Consider the following 16,912-nt stretch of genomic DNA (forward strand, 5'->3'; position numbering starts at 1 on the left):
CCGAAGTTTCCTCTTGAGGCAATTTCAGGCGACTTCAGAAAACGAATCGCCGCGTGTGCTTAGCACTGGCGATTTTTCATTTTAGCAGCGCAAGAGTGAGGGAAGGAGTTCGCCAGGTGACTAAATCTCCCTGAAACGCCCAGTGTGACCTTACCCTTACAGTTACTAGAAGGGGCTTTTTGCCGCCCCTTGTAACTGGCCGCTCACTGCCACCTGAGGGAAGGTTCTCACCTAGGGTTTGCTCCCAGACGGTATTGTACCGGCCTAGCCAGTAAAACACCTGCCGAGGCCGGGGCCGGTATTGCAAATTTGCTGGCAATGTAGCTGCCGGTAAATTTGTAATACTCCTAACAAAAGCCCTCGGCCTGCCCCCAACCCGCTCCCGACTTACAGTTTTTGCCCCCAACCTGCTCCAAATTTACCGGTTTTGCTGTCTTCTGGCCAATCGCGCACTTAGACTCCGCCCCTTTCCATCACAACACGCCCCCTTTTTACGTCACAACCCGCCCGTTTGCTCCCGCCCCCACCACCAGCCGGTGAGCATTTTGTCAAAAGGTGGCAACCCTATTCTCACCTTGCCTCATGGCAGGAGCGGCCCTTTTAATTGGCCTTTTTAATTTAACAGCAATATTTTCACATATTACCTCTAGCCTTGTTATAAAGGATGATCAATTTTGATGATCTAAGTTTTGAACTAAAAAATGTTCGAAAACCACTAGTCTAATAGAAATATTAAAGGTTAATATCTTTTCTCTCTTGTTTCTACCCAGTTTAGGCCTATAGGTCCCCTAACAAATACATCTTTCATCAGAAGAATAAAGAATAAACTTTATGATAATTCACAATGCCCCAAATGCAGGTATAGAGGTAAATGGGCAGAAAGAGAAGGTATTATCAAGAAACCGACACGCTACTGCCTGTTTGCATCTGCTGTGCAAAAAGTGCAAAACTGTTACATATCAATTTGTAGTATTAGGAAATGTAACCAGATGGCCAAGTAATCAGTCTTTTTTCAGAGGATTGACTCAGCAGGTCCTCATGTGATCTGGTCATGGTTCCAGGAGCCACATGATTGGATTACTCCAATTTGGCTGATTATCTCTCCAAACAAGCAAATCATGCACTGTGAGCTGAAAAGAACTGCATACAACTAGACACATGCACATATTTTATCCAATTCACTCATATTCCAATCAATTTATAACATTATTTAATTATGGTCCCCAATACCCTAGCCAGCATGCATCTATTTCCCATTAGCTGGACTGGGAAACACAGGGGCTTGAAAGACACTCGAACTTTTAGTTGGTTATCACTGGGGAACCTGGAAGTCAGGATTTCTGAGATAAATACCTGCCCCACTGCCAAATCCTTTTAGGACCCTCTTTAGCTAATCCCACGCGGGGCTGATTCTCGTCCCTGTGTATAAGCAAAGCAGAGAATTCACTGATCTGCTGGTGACACCCCGAGGGGCAGACAAGGACTGTGTAAAGTTGGCCATAGACACAAAGATCTGATCGTACAAATCCTCAATTCGTACGATCAGATCTTTGCGTCTATGGCCAACTTTTAAGAGGAGTCCTGTGATCAAAATAAGAGAGAACTTTGGAGACAATTAGAGGGTCTGGTAGAAGGATGAAGGGAAAGGAGATTAGGGGGGACCTTTGAAGAACAAGTAAACAAAAGAGAAAATGGTTAAGGAGGAGAGAGCCTGGGGAAGCGAGAGACTATGGGGGTTGAATAAAAGAAACAGATTAGGCAGTATTTCTGAATGTGGAAAAGGAGACAGAACTAGGATAGAGAAAACCCAAGAAGGAGATAGGACAGGAGAGAATGTGATTGTCCAACCGACATTCCCTCACTTTGACTGTAAGCTCTTCAGGGCAGGCATCTCATATCTCTTGTCTCTGAACTGATAATCTTGAAAGTAATTGTAATTTTAGATTTATTCTGATTATTGTATTGTTTAATTGCACAGAGCAGCATACATACGTGACACTATATAAATACAGATACAAACATACACTGAGGGGAAATGTTATCTCTCCCAACATGCGGCTCCTGCTCAAACATAAACAAGGGTAACCTAAAGAGGAATTCAATCTATAGAGCAAGCTAAGAATAGTGTGTAGTTAATGCAGTTAATGGTCTTCACTCCACTCTGAGAGAATTGACGGAAATGTTGACACACATCCCCAGTAATTGATGGCTTTGTTTTCTTCATTACCATAAATGTTGTGCCTCCCCACCACCCAACTATCCCCTATTCTGAATCTAGGTCTGCTCTTCCCCAATGAAAATCACAGAGATCTACCGAGATCCACATACATCATTATGGGTCATATGATTTCAGTCTGATCCAATCACTGGTCTGGGAACCAACAATTGAATGCTGCAACAGACCTATAGAGATGAGGATGGACAAGGACTGCATCACTGATATCTGACAGATTTTCGGGCAGTTATCAGTCAGGCAATCACTTCCAAGGGCCCCATACATGTGCCAATGAGCTATTGACATAAGGTGGCCATACATCGCCAAACGAGCGGATCTCCCTCCGATATGCCCACCTTGAGGTGGGCAATATCGGGCTGATCCGATCGTGGGGCCCAACGGCCCTAGGGCCCAACGATCGGATCCTAGCGAACGGGCGGTCGGATCGCGGGACCGCATCAACGAACAGATGCGGCCGCGATCCGACTGGATTTTTAGTCCCATCCGATCAAGATCTGGCCGACTTTCGGCCAGATCTCGATCGGGGAAGCCCGTCGGGGGCCCCCATACACGGGCAATAAGCTGCCGACTCTGTCTGTCGGCAGCTTTTATCGGCCCTTGTATGGCCACCTTTAGATTGCCACTTTTATCGGCCTATGTACGACCAGCTTTACTTGTGGAAACGCAATGCTCATATGTTCAACAAAATCTTGCATGGTTAAATGATATTAACAAAGGCACTTGCATCCATACTTGAGTCTTGCAATTTTGTTGTGGTGCAAAGTACAGACTGCACAGATGCAAAAGACCCTAGAATCAATACTTGACTTAGGAAAGTTTTATTACCAGGGACACCTTAGAATCCAGTGTCGGACTGGTCTGCCAGGGCACCAGGAGAAAACCCGGTAGGCTCCTGTCCTCTTAAGCCCCACTGGCCCTGGTGCATAGGCAGTCTGTGTGGTGCATGCAGGGGTGGAGTGATAGGCGGCCTGAATGCATCGAGCGCTAATCTACTATGCACTGGTGGAGGTTGTAATCATCAGAGGGCAGTGTGGTTTGCCAAAGCACCGGGTCCTTAGCCTGGGGGAAGAGTGTGATTGGAGTTGTTGGCCATTTACTCTGGTTTTTCCAGTGGGTCTCGCTTACCCCAGTCCAACACTGCTTAAATATATAGTCATCAGAGTGCTGGAAATACACCACAACTTACTAAACAATTTACAAAATAGGATTTTCCCCGGCATGCACATTCTCCAATATTCCCTGTTGTGCTGGGATTCAGCTGGAAAATGCTGTATCCCTTTAGAAATATATCAGCATAATGTGGAAGGACAGATGTTTCACCCATGCATTCCTGGAAGAAGAAGAAAGCAAGAGGATAACAATGGTATTTCTCAGTAGCTGCGTCTGACTACGTAGAACAATATGATGTCCCAGTTTGTTGTGTATGTTTTTTTTTTAATAGGAAATCCTGATGTTCCTGTTTCACAGTGAAACAGTTAAGTTCATGCCACGCATGGGGATTTGTAGAATGCAGATGTAGTTTAGAAGCAGAACTGGCACAGTGAAACAGAACTGCTAAATTATGGGTAGAGCTGCCAACTGATGGGGAGATGGATCCATAGCATTACATATAAAATATAAAGTCTTCTTCTAAACTGGCCACAGACACAAAGATCTGATCGTATGAATCAACGTACGATCGGACTTCCCCATCTCCCAACCTGCCACTAATCATACCGATCAAATAAAGTACAAAAGAACAGATCAGCCGATGTTCTGCCCCTGACAGCAATCGTACGAAAGTTATGTCCAACCAAAGCTAGTGACAGTCTCCCACTGAAAATCGTACCATCGGCAATACACGCAGAAATATTATCTGCAGCCGACAGAAATCTTTTAACCTGTCCAGTTGACCAAACGACCGATCTCCACCAGACGAAAAATGTAAGGACTCTCCACACACGGTCCGAAAATCGTACGAATCCGCGATTCGTATGATCAGAGCTTTGCGTCTATGGCCAGCTTAAGTGTCAGGGCACACTCTCAGATTTGGGGATATTAGTCTTCGGAGACAAATCTCTTCTTCTTTGGGACGACTAAACTCCCGGAACTGCCTCCCTTCGGCTATAATGTAAATTGCCGGCAGGATGGCACTCAGAGCGCTTCATTTTACAAAGTCGCCCGAAGTTTCCTTGTGATGCAACTTCGGGCGATATCGGAAAACGAAGCACTCCATCCAGCTGGAGATTTACATTCTAGCCGGTGGGAGGCAGTTTGGGGCGATTAGTCGCCCCAAAGAAGAAGAGATTTGTTGGTGGGTTTCTGTTGACACTTGTTAATCCCCTGATGCCCACTTTAAGGGCAGAGACACATGCTCAGATTCGGGGAGATTTAGTCTCCAGGCGATAAATCGCCTCTTTTCAGTATCGAACTGGCCCGGCGGGACACCGGGAAAATACCCGGTGGGCCCCGACCCTAGTGGGCCCCCGCCGGGCCAGACCCCCTCTCCCAAACAGTTTTTCAAAAAAAATGCGCATGCGCACCTAGCGCCGTTTGTTATCTTTGCGCATGCGCGATGCGCCGCCTGGCCAAGTATGCCGAGTGGCGCTTCGGCTCAAAGTAGGTAGCTCAGGGCCAGCAGTCCCGGTGGGCCCCGGGCCCCCAGTCCGACCCTGCCTCTTTTTCATGGCGACTAATTCACCGAACTGCCTCCTGCCGACTACAATGTAAATCGGAGCGCTTCGTTTTCCGAAGTCAGCCGAAGTTTCCTCATGAGTCAGTTCGGGAGATTAGTCGCCCCGAAGAAGAGGAGATTTGTCGCCAGGCGACTAATCTCTCCAAATCTGACCCTAAAGCTCCCCATAGACGCGACGATTCTTCTTGCCGAACGACCGATTTTAGGGAAGTCCGACCAATCCTTCGAAATTATCGTGCGGTTAGTGGGATTCGAACGATCGTACATCTTACGATTTTTCGGCGACATCTGTCAGGAAATTGATCGTCCAGGTCAAAAAATCTTTGTCAGTCCCAGTGCAATCTATCTATGTTTGCAGGGACAAGCAGGCAGCTCCCCTTTGTTTTCCTGGCAAATTGGTCTTTTTAGTTGATGGTAAATTCATACGATCGTACGATCGTTCTGAGAAGATCGTGGTCTCACGATGAGGATCTGATCTTTTAAAAATCTCAACATCTATGGACAGCTTTAAGCTGGCCACACATTTAAGATCAACTCTTTTTGTGAGGGCATCAAATGAGTAGACCTTCACTTGGTTTGTCCAACCGTACATTTGACTGCTCCAAACACCAGAAAAATACAGTCACTTTCAAGGGCTCATTCACTGACAGAGTGAGCAGTCAGCAATCACCTACATTCACCTACTGTACATTAAATTGTTAATCTCTGGTTGGTTATAAATTTCGGCCAAACATGCCTCCCATTAGTTAATGAGGCACTGGTTGTTTTTCTTTATTTAATAAACAACGATGAAGACAGAATCAATTCTAATGGGAGCACTGCGATTGGTTCCATGGATACAGCTCCCAGTGTGTTGCCCTTATAAAAAGAGCAGCTCCCTTTTCAGACTGAAGATGAGGGTTGATATTCACAGACAGACCATAATTGATCTTTTTTCAGCCTGGTATTTGCCTTAATTATCTGCCTCTTTGAACCTGAAGTTTAAAATGGCAACAGGCTGCCGGGCAATAAATTATGAGGCTGGAAATATATTGGTGCGATTTGTGTTTAATATTGTTATATTTTATTTTCTTGTATTTGTTTATTTATCTGTTATCTGTATTTTTATACCTAGAAAAAATGTAGATTGTTTGGGACTACCATTGCCAACATAATTCTAAATCTCAAAAAATGTGCCATTAATTGTTTCCAGTAACAATCCACATTTCATTTACAGTATAAGGGTAAGGTCACAGTGGGCGTTTCGGGGAGATTTAGTCGCCTGGTGACTAATCGCCTCGTCTTTGTGGCGACCAACCCCCCCGAACGCCTTCCCTCACTCTGCGCTGGCTAAAATGAAAAATCGCCGGCGCTAATCACACGCTGATCATTTTTAATCATGCCTTTTTAAAGTGCCTGCTCATTTTCAGGCTCATTCATTTAGCTGAGAATAATTGATAAGCAGTTCATCAACATCAGTTTCACGATCAATAGTTATTGAGCAATTCCTATAGGGAATATGAAATTCTTCTTTTCCTAAAGGCAAGTGCCATGGATTAGCAGCTGTGAGAAAGTTAAACAGAGAATGGGATGTTGACTTGCTCAATGGTTAAATAACAATCCCACCCAGTAATGGGTTTGGGTGCTAATAGACTCTCCCAACAAATACAAAATGTTACTTACACAGTGATTCTCACTTTACACCCTGCTTTGCACTTAGCACCTAGAGTTACATAGTTACATAGTTACATAGTTACATAGTTAAATTGGGTTGAAAAAAGACAAAGTCCATCAAGTTCAACCCCTCCAAATGAAAACCCAACATCCATACACACACCCCTACCTACTTTTAATTAAAATTCTATATACCCATACCTATACTAACTATAGAGTTTAGTATCACAATAGCCTTTGATATTATGTCTGTCCAAAAAATCATCCAAGTCATTCTTATAGTCATTAACTGAATCAGCCATCACAACATCACCCGGCAGTGCATTCCACAACCTCACTGTCCTGACTGTGAAGAACCCCCTACGTTGCTTCAAATGAAAGTTCTTTTCTTCTAGTCTAAAGGGGAGGCCTCTGGTACGGTGATCCACTTTATGGGTAAAAAGGTCCCCTGCTATTTGTCTATAATGTCCTCTAATGTACTTGTAAAGTGTAATCATGTCCCCTCGCAAGCGCCTTTTTTCCAGAGAAAACAACCCCAACCTTGACAGTCTCCCCTCATAATTTAAGTCTTCCCTCCCTCTAACCAATTTAGTTGCACTTAGTCTCTGCACTCTCTCCAGCTCATTTATATCCCTCTTAAGGACTGGAGTCCAAAACTGAACTGCATACTCCAGATGAGGCCTCACCAGGGACCTATAAAGAGGCATAATTATGTTTTCATCCCTTGAGTTAATGCCCTTTTTTATGCAAGACAGAACTTTATTTGCTTTAGTAGCCACAGAATGACACTGCCCAGAATTAGACAACTTGTTATCTACAAAGACCCCTAGATCCTTTTCATTTAAGGAAACTTCCAACACATTGCCATTTAGTGTATAACTTGCATTTATATTATTTTTGCCAAAGTGCATAACCTTGCATTTATCAACATTGAACCTCATTTTCCAGTTTGCTGCCCAGTTTTCCAGTTTAGACAGATCACTTATAGGTGTAGGTCTTTTAAATTCTAGGATTGTCTAACCTGCCTGATAGATATTCTGGACAGATATTGTAAGTTAGGCATTTGGGAGGGTCACATACACAAACAAATTGCAACCATCTATTCCGAATTTCTCTAATATTTAGTCCATAGAAACCCCAGCATACTTTGAAATTCACTTAAATTTGCCATTTCCCTATTTACAGCCAATGCATCTCACGGTGAGATCTCATGCCTAGGTTTTGGCTGTATTTAATACGAAATAAAAGAAAAGATTCAGTTTATGTTAGGCTAAGGCCAGGCAGTAATGATGTGCGGGCTGATCTGAAACCCGTGGGACCCATGGGTTTTGCCTGCGGGTCAGATGGGTTTTGGCCAACTTTTCCGGGTCACAGGCGGGTTCCGGTTGAGCTTTTCCTTCTGCTCTCCCTGCCTGCGACCATACTGTGCCGGCTTCCACCACCAGTCAGTGCTTTTTATACACAAATGCCTGTGTGCTCCACTTCTTCTGGTACATCAAAAAGGGGAAGGCGCAGCCGGTATATAAATATTTAGGTACACTATGCTAGGGTCAGGGGTGGATGGAAAAGGGGTGGTTAAGGTTGGGTGTGGGTTGATAGTTTGTTAATGTGTACATGACAACCAGGGGGATCTCGGTCTGAGGAGTTTCCTAGAAAGTGGGAGGTATTCCCATTCATCTCAATGATATCTCAGTGATAGGCAGGGGCGTAACTATAGAGGAAGCAGACCCTGCGGCTGCAGGGGGGCCCAAGAGGTATAGGGGCCCCATGAGGCCCTAATTCATATACAATTATACAATTTCAATAAATATTGGAGAAACAAGTCAACCTCTAAACATTTTGGGGGCATGAAAAATAATTTGCTGCTGGGCCCAGTAATATCTAGTTACGCCACTGGTGATAGGTCTTCTACATTATAAAGCAGGGCCCAGTTGATCGGAAGATTAGGATTCCTTACTAACAATTTCCTGATTTGCACCTGTATGGTGGGACCCATCTATGGTGGGACCCACAAATGCTACAAAATAAATCCAGGGCCCAGTTTCGGGGCTGACATCTCTGTATCTTTGCACAAGTGGCATAACTGCACTGGGAATGGCCGTTTATCACCCCTGCCAACAGCAATAATAAAAGAGCTGTATATGCTGCCATGGCTCACATAGCCAAACATTTTCCTTCTATGGGTTTCGTAGCTTTGCATTTGGAGATGGGGGGGAAGGGGACTTACAGGACGAGAGACCTTGTTCCTCAGCTTTTTACACCAGTCCCCCAGGAGGGTGAAGAGACGTCATTGCCTCTATAATAATGTAAGTTCCCTTTCAGGCTCTTATTCTACATATGTGCAACTAAGCAGAGTTTCCTGCAGCCTTTTAAATAATATAAATTCTCTTCTGGAGTCAGGTAAAATGTTTTGCAGCAGTCATCGTTGGCTCTAGAATGTGCAACTATGGGTCACCCCCCCCCCCACACCCCAGGGAAATATTTTTTGATAGTTTGGGGATGAGATCAATAATTCCCACTTACAATCGCGGTATTCAGGGAAATTAAAGAATCTTAGCTGATTAATCACTTTTCTGGGAAGGGACAGAAATCCACAGATAGTCCAAGGCAATATAGAGATATAGGTCAACAAGGGCTGGCAAACTACAAACTAACGTATTAATAATTAGTATGTGGCTCTGGGCCTCATTTAGGTATGTAGATAGATTTTTCTTTGCAGAGCTGAACATAGTCGATTATATGTGTATAATCCGGGGTCATTCTTACCACAAGTGCAGTTGAGATCACGCTAAATGTGACAAAACTCCATTCATTAAATGTACTTGCATGCAAACCTTCTCCTCACACTTCTCCATATTTGTGCTGAGCACCTGTTTGATCATTCTAATTGTGCATAAGTGCACCTATCAAGACAGGGAGCCATGGAGCCACCACTACATTCTAAGGTGGTTGTAGCCAGAGCCGAGCCAACAGCTACAGGTGGCCATGGACATCTCCGGCTCACCGCCTTCCACTATCCACTTGTTTAAAGTCACTCATCAGACCCAATCCCATTTCATCCCTGCAACCAGCTGCCAGACCCAATCGCCCTTCACCCCCTGCAACCAGCTTTCAAGCCAGATCCTCGTTCACCCCACACTATACCAGACCCTACTTCCCACGCCCACTATTTTCAATAGCCACAGCTCCTGTCAGCGCTCTGTGTGGAGAGGGCGTTTGCCATTTTCTCCCCAAATAGTGCTCCCTTCAAGTTGTGTCCTAGGCACCTACCTACCCGGCCTTCCCCTAGTTCTGGCCCTGGCAGGTGATTCCATGGTTCCCACATCATCCTTTGTCAATTGCCACAGCACCAAGGAATTGGGTGCAGATATTGTTTTGATGCCCAATGCCAGACAGCAACCATGCTTAGAAAATTTGCAATGGGTCTGATTTAATGCATTAATCTCAAGGCCGCAATCAAGCTGTAATTCTGGGGAAAAAACCCTCTGCATTGCAGAACCGGACTAAGACACTGACGTGCCCATGGAATATCTGTGCAATCACAAATAACCTTTATAGGTTTTTACATCTGGACTTTTTCTTTAAGTAAATTACACTTTTAGCCCTGCCTTCCTGCACTCACAGGGTTCCTCTACCTGCCAGCAAATAGTCAATTAACCTAACCAATCACTTTGCTGGAAATGTCAAAACGCACTGCACTCCCTGTTCCACCCCAGAACCAGCATATGTTGGGTGGTAGGGTAAATGACCAGGATTTAGGAATGATCAGAAATGGGGAGGGGGGGGGGTGGAAGGGACAGGTCACACTGTTTTGGAGAATGGGAGTACTGCGGCAGTACCCTTGCTTTTTTTTCTTTGAAGTTATCTCGCTATATAAACAACTGATAATAATAATAATATTATCTTGAAGGTGACCCCAGCAATGCCAGAACAATTTTCAGTTTAAATTTGGAGGCAGATAAAATAGAAAGAATATTTAAAGGGTGAACTCCACCAAAAACTATGTTTTGCCAAATTAAAGAAAACTGAATTCTAAACAGTTTCCATTGTACATGTAAATGTAACTGCTACTGAAAGTCGTATCTGCCCGTTTCTTACACTTCCCTTTTCTCCTTCTGTTGAATCTCACTCATCAATTCCCACAATGCCTTGCATGTTGTGAACCGAGCCTTGAGAAGAAGGTGAATAACAATCATATCTAGTGATAGGCGAATTTATGCGCCAGGCGCAAATTTGCGGCAAATTCGCAAGATTCGCCGCTGGTGAATAAATTCACGAAACAGCCGCGAAAATTCGCCGGCGTAAAGAAAAACGGATGCCGGTGTCAATAAACCGGCGTCAAAAACGAGATGCCGGCAACGTTTCGCAGATTTTTTGCCGTTTTGCAAATTTAGCGGGAAATTCGCGATTTTTTCAGTGAAGCGAAACGCCCCAAATTCGCCCATCACTACTCATATCTGATACATTTATTTCTGTAGCCTGTACATTTATTAGGGAATAACAAAAGAAACACTGCTTTCCATTGCCATTTTGATTTACAAACATAGGTATGGGATCTGTTATCTGGTACCTATTATCCAGAAAGATCCACATTACGGTAAGGCCATCTCCTATAGACCCCATTATAATTAAATAATTTAACTTTTGAAAAAACGATTACCCTTTTCTTGGTGATACTAAACCAGTACCTTGTACTTAATCCTAATTAAAGTGTAAACGATCCATATTGGAGGCATACTAACCTAACCCTATTGGGTTTAATTTATGTGTAAATGTTATTTTAGTGGATCCCTAAAGGTCCCCATACATGCAAAGGTTTCTCTTGCCGAACGACCGATTTTAGCGAAGTCTGACCAATCCTTCGAAATTATCGTGTGGTTAGTGGGATTCGAATGATCGAACATCTTATGATTTTTCGGCCGACAGCTGTCAGGAAAGGTCAAAAAATCTTTGTCGGTCCCAGTGCAATCTATCTGTGTTTGCAGGGCCAAGCAGGCAGCTACCCCTTGTTTTCCTGGCAAATTGGTCTTTTTAGTTGATGGACAATTCCTACGATCGTACGATTTTTCCGAGATAATCGTGGTCTCACGATGATGATCGGATCTTTTAAAAATCTCAACATCTATGGCCAGCTTTATACAGAAAATCCCAGGTCCCAAACATTCTGGAGAGCAAGTCCTTTAAAATGATAGGTCCCCTTTAAATAAAATGCACATGGTGTCAGTGAAATGTATATATATCGTATTTAGGTGAACTCCACTAAGGCACTTATATCATAAACTTCATTATTTCCCAAGTGATTCCAACTGACTTCAGCAGTAAATCCGTATGGAATCAATAGTATTGTACAGGTGGGCCGGTAATGAATAGATATGACCCTGAACATATTCTTGCAATAAATCAATGACCTTGGCCAATACACGTGACAGTAAACAGCCCAGCCGACATAAAACAGACTGCATCCTGCATAGGACTGGGGGAACCTCTTTGCACAAAACACAACAAGGAAATATATTTATAGGGTCCATTGTGCTCATTGCCCAGACTGGGGCAGCTATTGTTCAGTGGGTTTCTGTTGACACATGTTAATCCCCTGACGCCCACTTTTAAGTGGTTTACCAAGTAATTTTTAGCATGTTATAGACTGGCAAATTCTAAGCAACTTTTCAATTGGTCTTCATTATTTTTTTTTTTTATATATATATAGTTTTTTAACTAATTGCTTTTTCCTTCTGGCTCAAATGAGGGTCACTGACCCCATCTAAAAAACAAATGCTCTGAAAGGTTACAAATGTATTGTTATTGCTACTTTTTATTACTCGTCTTTCTATTCAGGTCTCTCTCTCTTATTCATATTCCAGTCTCTCATTAAATGTGCATGGTTGCTCGGGTAATTTCGACCCTAGCAACCAGTTTAAACTGCAAACTGGAGAGCCGCTGAATAAAAAGCTAAATAACTCAAAAACCACAAATATTAAAAAACAAAAACCAATTGCAAATGGTCTCAAAATATCACTCTCTACATCATACTAAGTTAATTTAAAGGTGAAAAACTCCTTTAAGGGCAGAGACACATGCTCAGATTCAAGGAAATTTAGTCTGCCGACGATAAATGCCTCTTCTTCGGGCGACTAATCTCCCCGAACTAGAATGTAAATCGCCGGCAGGATGGCACTCGGAAAGCTTTGTTTTCCAAAGTTGCCCAAAGTTTCCTCGTGAGTGACCCGATTGCCATCCTGCCGGCGATTTACATTCTAGACGGCGGGAGGCAGTTTGGGGAGATCAGTCACCCGAAGAAGAGGAGATTTGTCGCTGGGCGACTAATCTCCCTGAATATGGCGTGTGTCTCTGCCCTTAAACCTAGAAATAAAAATAAATAATAAGAGACTGGAATATAAATAAGAGAGGGCCTCAATAGAAAGATAAGTAATAAAAAGTTGCACTAAGAATACATTTATAGTCATACAGTGCATTTGTTTTTTAGATGGGATCAGTGACCCCCATTAGAAAGCTGCAAAGAATCAGAAGAAAAAGCCAATTAATTTAAAAAAAAAGACCAATTAAAATGTTGCTTAGAATTGGTCATTCTATAACATGCTAAGGGCTCTTACACACGGGTGTTCCGACCTGCGCTCCCCTGCGTTCCGTTTTTTGGCGTTCAGCTGCAGGGGAGCGCAGGAATAGACGCAAGTCATTATTTGAAATGGGGCTGTACTCACTCAGGCGCGTGTAGGCGCCGAACGCAGGAAAAATGCAGCATGTTGCGTCTGAACCTGCGTTCGGCGCCTACACGCGCCTGAGTGAGTACAGCCCCATTTCAAATAATGACTTGCGTCTATTCCTGTGCTCCCCTGCGGCTGAACGCCAAAAAACGGAACGCAGGGGAGCGCAGGTCGGAACACCCGTGTGTAAGAGCCCTAAAAGGTGAACCACCCCTTTAATCTCTTGCGTGTTTTTCCAATTAGTCTTGGGGATTCAGAAAGTAAAAGCAGATTGTGAGATTCCCTGGCAAAGACTCCCCATAAGTGAAACAGGATCCCTGACTGTTCAGTAACCTTAAACTCTATGGAGTCATTACTAAGCAGTGAGGGGAAATATACTTCATTCTAGGAATGAGGCTGTTAATGATACCACGGAGAGCTTGGACAATATTCTGTTTAAGACCATACCAAAGGCTGTCTCCAATACACTATCCAAATAATCTAAATTTTAAAAAATGATTCCCTTTTTCACTATAATAATAAAACAGTATCTTGTACTTGATCCAAACTAAGATATAATTAATCTTTATTGAAAGCAAAACCAGCCTATTGGGTTTATTTAATGTTTACGTTATTTTTTAGGCAAAAATGTAATGTATAAAGGCTGGAGTGACTGGATGTGTAACATAATAAACAGAACACTACTTCCTGCTTTTCAGCTCTCTAACTATCAGTCAGTGACTATAAGGGGGGCCACATGGTACATATCTGTTCAGTGAGTTTGCAATTGATCCTCAGTATTCAGCTCAGATTCAAAAACAAACAGCTATGACCCACGTGGCCCCCCCTCAAGTCACTAAAGGAATAAGTTGTTTGCGCTCCTTTTCCTTTTGGGGCACAGTTACACAGTTATATAGATGTTAGGGGCGCCTGCTTGCCACCCCTAAACATCTTGCCGCCCTAGGCCCGGGCCTCTCCCTAAATCCGGCCCTGGACATCCAGTCACTCCAGCCTATTTTGCACATCTATTTACCCAGTTTTTATTTTTACACTGAACAATTCCTTTAAGGTATGAAGATCCAAATTACGAAAATATCTGTTATTCGCAAAACCCCTGGTCCTGAGCATTCTGGATAACAGGTCCCATATATCTTATCAAGGCCTGGACTGGCAATCTGTGGTTTCTAACAAATGGCATAGGGGCTGCTGTAAGATGCCACATAGACAGTCACTACTTATTGGGCCTGTGGAGGGCTATTTGGGCCTCTGTGCACTTAAAATGCCAAGACCTATTTTGAATCCCAGTCCAGGCCTGCTCACATCTTACATATTTTAAGTGCACCCTCTTAATACCCTCAGCTGCCCAAACTGGCACACATATTAAATATATATATGACTGATTTCCCCAATGAAGCTGACAGAAGATATTCTTGCTCTTTGGCTTGCCCTGCAAATGGCTACACTGCACCTGCTCTTATTTAAATGCACACAGTGGAAGCTGCCATGCTGCAACTGATAAAAGAAGCAGTAAAGCTGATGAATGATATATTGGGATGGACCATGACGCACACACATACACACGCAACCAGATTTCTAGAACACAGCATGGCAGATGGATAGCCTCATACAGCTTGTTCTATTTCTGAAACGGAAAGTTGAAAATACCTAGGGGTGTAAAACAATTAAACAGAGAAAGTTTGCTGCAGTTCAAGCAGCTCAAGGCAAAAGTGGAGAGTGCAAAGGATATTGGGATGAAACACATCTAATTGATTTAACTTATGCAGTCGGGGTGGAGAGATTGCCATCAGTCCAGTTGTGTTGCATTAAAAATGCAGTTATTAAAAATAAGCATAGATCAGAATCAAAGCACCTGAAATTGCCTATTATTATTTGTTACAATATCCGCTTACAAACACATCAAAGTGCCTCTGTAATAACTAATAATGTATCTCCTACTGCCAATCAATATAATATACAATACAATAGTGAACACAACACAAAGAAATAACCAGTACCAGGACGAATATGACCTGGCAGGACTGAGGGGTGAAGGGGAGATGCTTTAGGGAGCTGTGCCCTTTCCCAACCCAAAGGCAAAGTTGTGTTTATTTCCCCTACACGTGTTTAAGTGCATTCAAGCGAAATTTACGCCCTAGTGGTGACAGATGAAATAAATGCCATTTTATTTGTGTAAATTGCTGGTTGTGCATCTGTTTTCCTTGCGCCTTGTGTTTGACATGAGAGGATATGACTTCTTCCCTTATATTTGCTGATTGCACTCCTGCCGCTGATTGGTCTGCTGCCAACTGATGAGGAAACCCACCCGTAATAATAATAAGGAACGTGCGCCCGCACCCTCCGGCGGCTGTTCAGCTCTAATGGCACACGCACAGAAACAATGTATTCTCAACTATTTTATTAGTAATAAAAAGGAGACTAATACCCTAAATTATGTTTTTTAAAAATCAGTCATGTGACACAAGCAACACTACTAAACACCACTTATACAGTGGTAGAGTCCTGCGTGGAACCAATTTCTACCCGACCCCACAACCCGCAGTCCGTGACCCGAACCGCAACCTGCATATTTACCCACTTTGATCCGTAACCCAACCCGGACCTGCAACTGCCTTATCCGCAACCCGACCCGCAACCCGCTGACCACCATCAAACAGGAAGTGGTGTTTCTGCAAACCGGACGTGACATCATCAAACGTAGACAGGGACAGAAACAAGTTTTGTAAAATTTTAAAAGGACTAAAATATAGACAATATAGCATAAGATAAGAAATTTAGATGAGACCCGCTTCCCACGACTCTAATCCATGGTTCTTGTGAATTATAATGCCATAAATGTATTCTGCAGCTCTGAAGGCTATAATACATGAACTGGCATAGCAATAATTGAGTAACACAAGAAAAAGGAGTCCTTGCTAGAAAGTTCTTACAGTCTATGGAGGTGGATTTTATCTATCCATTCAGGCTTCATATTAGAGTAGACTCTTGCTGGTATTGACCAGGCCTGGTGGTAAAATCTAGGTCACTGGACAACTGTATTAATCAGTAGCTGACTATGCAACACCAATCATGTGCAGGCCCGGACTGGCAATCTGTGGGTTCTGGCAAATGCCAGAGGGGTTGCTATAAGGTGCCATAGAAAGTCAGTATTTAGTGGGCTGGTGGGGGCTGTTTGGGCCTCTGTATGGGCTGATCGGGCCTCAATGCCAGGGCCTATTTTCATTCTCAGTCCAGACCTGATCATTTGATATACCGAGATCCACTTACTCTGTGACCTAAACAAGTGAATGAAGTGCAAGTGCAAAGCACTAGTGCAAAACAAAGCTTGAAGTGAAGCTAGTGAGAATGGTATTTACATATGTACATCCCACCTAGGGAACTCAAGTGACCAATGAACATAGCCATATTTACAATATCGGGGCAACTTTAGGGGGTTGCCCTTGGGAGCCTATATGGGAAAAAAATCACTAAAAGGAACAGTAACACCAACAAAAATAAAGTAATGAAAATGTAATGTACTTTTCTGCTGCGCTGGTTCAACTGGTGGACTCTAATATCTTTTATATAAACAAGCTGCTGTGTAGCCATGGGGCAGCCATACAAAGCTGAAAAGGGAGAAAAGGCTCAGGA

Source organism: Xenopus laevis, chromosome 7S (assembly GCF_017654675.1).
Source record: "Xenopus laevis strain J_2021 chromosome 7S, Xenopus_laevis_v10.1, whole genome shotgun sequence".
Classification (NCBI taxonomy): domain Eukaryota; kingdom Metazoa; phylum Chordata; class Amphibia; order Anura; family Pipidae; genus Xenopus; species Xenopus laevis.